Genomic DNA, 6875 nt, shown 5'->3' on the forward strand with positions numbered 1-6875 from the left:
CTATTGTCAGCAGACAGTGACAGAGCTGCAATCTATACAGGGTGGGTCATAAATGAGGAAAAATATGTCGAGGACCGCATACTGCTATGCGTAACACGTGACGCACCGTTGTTAATTTCGTTCTCCTAGGTGTACTGTGTACGTAAAACAAAAACACCTGTTAACCATTGAACGAGATACCGACGAGCCTCACGATCACGACTTGTCATTCACCCATAGATACAGTAGATGACACACCAATTAGCTGATGTGTATCTGCCAGCGTTGAAAGATACGAGAAAGAACAAATCCCATCGTAATGTATGTGAAATTGTATCAGAACTTGTGAATCACACGCTGCCGACGGTAACGGAATGTAGAGTCCCATCTTAGGGCATGTGTGTCCTGTAAGCGGAAGAGTGGTCAATGGCGGAAGTAAAACCGCGGCGTGCATGACGTGTTTACAACACCTCTGCGCTGCTCACTCTGCCGGATACTCGCCGTGTTAACAGCTGCTAACGACCGCGTCGCAGTGTTACTACAATACCATGGCAAGTTTCACAAACGAGGAATACGCCGACATCCACCTCACCTACGGGCTTGCAGATGGAAGAGCTGACGTTGCAAGGCAACTGTATCACGAGAGGTTTCCTATCCGGCGCCTTCCATCCGCAAAAACCTTTGTGGACAGGTGCTTGAGGGAGTATGGTGCATGTGTAGCACCTCCAGGATTTAGTGGTCGTGGCCAACCGTCGACGTACAGTGCGGATAACGAAGAAAAACTGTTACAAACTGTTGCGGAGGACCGAACAATAAGCACCAGGTCTCTCGCCACTGTGGTCGGAATGTCACAATCTATTGTTATGCGAGTACTCCATAGAAAATATTACTATCCCTTTCGCATGCAGAAGGTACAGGCATTATTGCCGGAAGACTACCAGAGGAGGCTGGACTTATGGAACTTTATCCTACGGCGTCAGACCCACGACCATTATTTTTCACGAACAATACTGTTCACCGGCTAAGCCTATTTCACGAAGGAGGGTATAGTGAATTCGCATAATTGGCAGGGGTGGGCGGAATAAAACCCCCACAGCACAGTGATACGATGGTACCAACAACGATGCGGTGTCAAAATCTGGTGTGGTATTATTGATCACCACAAAGGCTTACAGGAGAGCGGTATCTGCGTGTCCTGGTTGCTACATTACCGGAATTGTTGGAAGACGTCAGTTTGGCCTCTCGTATGAATCTGTGGTACATGCATGATGGTGCCCCCGCTCACGTCAGCAGCACAGTTCGACACCGCCTGGACAATGCCTTCCCTTCGAAATGGATCGGTAATGGAAGCCCTGTAGCATGACCAGCAAGATCGCCAGACCTGAATCCACTGTATTTCTTTTTGTGGGGCCATCTGAAATATGTTATTTATGAAGGAGAGGTTGTTGATGTGACTATTCAACGCAGAATACAACATGCCTGTGATATTACGCAAAGAGATACAGACATGTTGGATCGTGTTCAGCAATCCTTCCTGCGAAGAGTTCAACTTTGCCGCACACATCGTGGCCATCATTTCGAACAGTACTTATAAACCGCCACTGCAGCTTCTGGTCATGTGTTTCTATGTTAGTTTCGATTTGTACAGCTGTACTGTAATCGTTTGTATTAACTGCCACATACCTGTGTAGTTGTATTTTCCATTCTGCTTCTATGTACTCGTTTCTTAAAACTAAGCCTGTGACGCAAAAACCAAATTATGAAACATGCAGGTAGAGTAGTGCAGCGCCTCCTCACGTTCCTTTCCGTGTGCCAACTAGCCACGATACATAATACCGACCAGCGTAGCCGGTACGAGAGAGATGTGGGCGCTGTCATTGCTCGCAGAGTCACGCAGACCGTCGCTTGACGACGCATACCTCTCCTTCTCGTGAGCGGCTAGACTACCTACAACACTCGCATGTTGCACCTGTTGCCGATCAGTCCCCTTGGCCAATGTCGGCGCACAGTAACACCCGAAAATCCACTTCATATTTCCGTATTTTTACCATTCAATTGCATTGTCATTTATTGACGTAGGAACATGCGGAAAACGAATTTATGTTTGTAGCTCAGTGTGTGACACTTTGCATGACAAATTTTTCCTCAATTATGACTCACTCTGTATATTGAGGTATATCTGTTTTCCTCACCTGTCTTCGGAGAAAGAGCAAACTGGTGCAGAGTAGCAAACTGTTAATCTTAATAGGTGGGTTCATACGACGCACTTTGGTCTCGAAAATGTGAAAACAGACATCCAAGAAACATGTATGGTCCTTAAATCCAAGCCAAACCTCTAAAACACCGGTCCATATTTGTCTTCCAAATACAGACTGGGCATCAGGCAATTTGAGATCATTTGTTTAAAGAATTCATCCGCTGATTCACCCATTACATTACTATTATTATTATTAGTTTAGTCAATGAAAGCTCAGCATACCGAGGTGGTCGTCCTCCCCATATTCTCCGCTGCTGCTGTTTCTGCTAATGCTGCTTCTTCCTCTCGCCGATTTACTGTTGCTCCAGCTGCTCGACCAGACCACAGATTATTCACTGTTCAATCAAGAGGACTGCAGATTCTTAACATTAAATGAGAAAAAATATACACTCATATATATATATATATATATATATATATATATATATATATATATATATATATATATATATATGAAACACGTATAAAAATGACAGACTGCATAAGAAGAGAAATACTTACATTTTTTGTTGAATTTATGACTCCCAACTGCATTTGTGCAGGAACTCCGCTCCTTCCTGTAGATTTTTTCCTCAGCTGGCTCTGACTCCAGGAGCTCAAAAGATGTTTGCAGGTCTGAATATGAAGCAGAAAGGACTTCAGTAAATTAGAAGTTATGGTTTTTAATCGCTCCGTAATGTGTCGAATACTTCGGAGAGTGCCTTCCCACTGCTGCTGAGGCAGCATTCTTACCTCGTGTATGCTGAATCACAACTTGAATACAGCACAATCTGTAGCACTAAATAAGAAACTGTATGTAGAGACGAAAAATTTATAACAAAATTACAGTAAATGGTAAGATTATAGGAAACAGCAAGAAGGACACTTACATTTTTTCCTCGAAGCTGTAGCTCTGCTCTCTCGGCTCGCAACCGACCCTATAATGTCTACCGTTCCAGGTGATGTTCACAGCTCTGAAGATTCAGCAGGAATGACTTCTCTGTGAGTCGATGCTACATTTTTTACACCCTCGCCTGCCCGCTCAGTCAGCAGAGTTCTGTTATGTTTTGTGCTGAATCAGAGACTAAGCAATCGTATTCACATAAACTCAAGTTGCCCACATATACCAAGCGTGAGAAATCAGATAAACCCAAACAAGCTGGAGCTGTTTTGAGAGAAGAAAGAGCGAGTTGAGACGTGTTCCTCCACGTTTGTTAGGGCTTTTGTCAAACAGCTTCTGCTGACTGCTGTAACCTTGAGCCTCTTTTAAAAGAATAGGCTTAAACCAGTTTTTAAAATATCAGAATTTGCTTATATAACAGTGACAGAAATGCAGAGAGCGAGGCTTACTCGGAATTTGAATTTAAAAAGGCGAAAAAGAATCCTGACAGCGACTTCCCACACCCAGAAATTTCTTGTGAATCAGGGCTCCAGATTCGAAAGAAAAAATGTGGGGGATTCTCCAAAATTTATTGTGTACCAGAGAATGCATATGCGCAATTTTTAAAAATATTAAACGTGCGAACCATCAATATTTATTCCATAAGCACATTAGATCCGAGAATTCCAAAGGGAAAATAGCTCAGTAGTGTGTATTATGATAAAGACCATATTCAATAGTCAGAATGGCTCCAGAACGCTTCCAGAGTCTACTCAGTCTTCACTGTGAATCAAAGTTCCACAAGTTAAAAGACAAATTCTTCTATAAATTCTAATTTTCACACATCATATTCTATTTACATAATGTTTCATTGTCTTGTCACTCTTGTTAACAACTTCAATTTTACTTAATCACATATTCTGGACAATACTTCTAGTGTCTTATTAGTGCATTTGGAGCAAAACTATATATAAAGCTGCTATGTTATAGCTGTAACCATTCAATGTGAACAGTTACAATAATTTTTAACTACAAGGAAATTAATTTTTTTTGTCTGAATCAGTGTTGTCGACAGCGCACATTGCATAAATATTTTTGGCCGGGTTTTCATTTTTTGTTAATATTTTAGTTAATGAACTTATTTTTTACTGTACGCCACTCATTTAGTTGTTTATTTTATGAAATTTCGTCTGACAAAAATTCGTAAGACTCGCACACCCAACGAAATAGTCAACCAGAGACACCACTGATGGTACCGAGTGCTCCATGTACGTTGTAGCTCCTCGCGACACTGATTAGCTGTCACTGTGCAATCGAATCCCATGATTAGATTTCCACTAGCCGTATTGGAACCAATCATTGCCACCGCCCCGGGCTACAAATGGCAATGAGCTGTTTCGCCGTCCTCGTAGTTAAAGCGCGATCTTTCTACCAATCGACAAACGGCGCACTGCACAGTTGATACTAGCGCTGCATTTGCAGGACGTCCCTCTTTCCTTCTACTCCCTCTCAGAGTGTAAGACGAGCAGACATAAAATAGTGCTAACAGGCTAGTCTATTGATCGGTTTTTCCGGAAACCAGTCGTTTGCAAATATAAAATTCCAACACAGCACTACGCTTCAGTCTTCAAATCACTCAAATTAGGGCTGAAATCTAATACAGCCATCATAACAGTGGAAGAAATGAAATTTATGCGCCTCCATACTATGAAACTTTTTTATTGCTTAGTAAGTCTGAAAAAATTAAGGACACACATGCAACACTTGTGTTTCACAATGTGCGATCCGTACGCATCAAAAGTTCTTTCTAATGAATTGTTACATTATTTGATGGTGATAATGAGACTCTAACAAATATCGTGAAAAAGTTATCCTCCTTTCAGTTATTAGCTTTCTGAAACGAAAAAGGTCATTCTGTCGATTTAGAAGAGCGATTAACGCACTGTCTATGTGGTTCTGCCTGCAAACAAACGGATGACTGTTCCTTAGGTTTTTGTATCACTCGGTGTTGAGGGACAATGTCAGTCTTACCAGGGACCTCCTTTCACCTCACGTAAATTTAACTGACACGAGAATGCCAGCTCCACCATCCTTCCCGTCAGATCTTCCAGATTTAGAATTTCTGTGATTCCCTAACATGCTCGAAGAAAGTGCGGTGATGGTTCCTTAGAAAGGGAGCAGCCGTTTTCCTTCCCCATCCTTTCGTAATTCGAGCATGTGCTCCGTCTCTAATGATCTCACTCTCGACGGGACGTTAAACTTACATTTACTTATTTTTTGCTCCACTTTTCTCAGTGAAACTCTTGGGATGGTTGATACGTTGCCTTATTTGTTCAACACGGCCGTTCCGTGCAATCGGGGTGTAAAAAATGATGCAATTACTCTTCAGTCCAGGAGATCTTTTTCCATACTTCTAACGTCGAATGGAATGATCCTGAGGGCATAGCAATCTCTGCGACATGTGGTGAGTAATAATACAGTTGTTGGTAGGTGGCTTCATAGCCTCATACCGAGGAACTGGTTTTGTATGGGATGTCGAGTGACTTGGTGCTCGGTGGCCTGCCTGCCCACAGTTACAAGCCGTGATAGACTCCAGCGAACTCCGTCGACTCGTTGCAGCCCAAGGAAGTTGACTCTGACGATGGCGGTTTTACATTATACAATCTACACACCGTGGCACATGGACTGTCCGAAAGCGCCCACGTCACGTGGCACGGCCAAAACTTCCTGTTAACAACAAAACTTGGATAATCCTGCATGGGGAATGATGTAATGATTGTAAATGAACAGACTTTCAATGCTTCCACGATCCGAATGATTAACATACAATGCAGACACCTAAAATTGAAATAAAGAATTAAATCTCAAATCCGTCAGGAAGTAGTCATTTTGTATTTGATGTCCCTTCCTTTTCCCTCTCTTAGTTTGCAGTTCACAAACTCAGTTTCAAACGTATCCCATATTCGTGGACTGAATGGGCATAGCTTCTTATATCTTTATATAATAACTCTGCCGTCTCGTTTTTTAACTAACTGTAATTGGAGCAGTCTTGCTTAGAGGTGTTTAGCCACTGAACTTTCCGTCCTTGCTTTCCAGAACAAAACAACAATATTAAATAGGAAACATATTGATGATGTTCTGAAAACGTTTTTAATTGGACATAAGCCGCGTTTCGCTTCATAGAGCATCATCAGGTGGCGCCTGAAAATGCCCTACGAAGCCTAAGCCGACTGATGACTAAATAAATCATATTTTGCAAAACATTGGAGATGTTGTTCCTGTTTAATATTAGTATTTAACTATCCTCAATTGACTAGCTTCAACTTCCCGCTCCTGTCTGACTGTCGCGTTTCTTCAGAGTTTTTCACTCGAATGACCTTCCGTTCTTATAATTTACATTCACTTCCATGAAGAAGCGCTTGATGTCTTTACCAAAACTTTTGGTGCTGTACTGCTAGCACCAATTGCTGTTTTACCCTCTTACGTACATTCAAACTGTTTTTGTAATTCTCACTTCTTTTCTTGAAATAGTAAAAGCGAAATACTTACCGGCAAAGCTGGTATTCCTAAAATAGACAGTACCACTGGCAAGCTATAATGACATTCTTCGGTCACATACAAAAATTTCACAGAATTAATATAGTTACCGAATGAGGGGAACTGAAGAACTGTCATTCACAAACAGCCGCAGTTTCTGCGTTTGGTGAGAAATCGAGAAAAAAAAATTGTTTTCAACATGTTATCCGGCCAAACGTGCATTAGATATCTATTTATTAAGCA

This window comes from Schistocerca americana, chromosome X (assembly GCF_021461395.2).
Source record: "Schistocerca americana isolate TAMUIC-IGC-003095 chromosome X, iqSchAmer2.1, whole genome shotgun sequence".
NCBI lineage: Eukaryota > Metazoa > Arthropoda > Insecta > Orthoptera > Acrididae > Schistocerca > Schistocerca americana.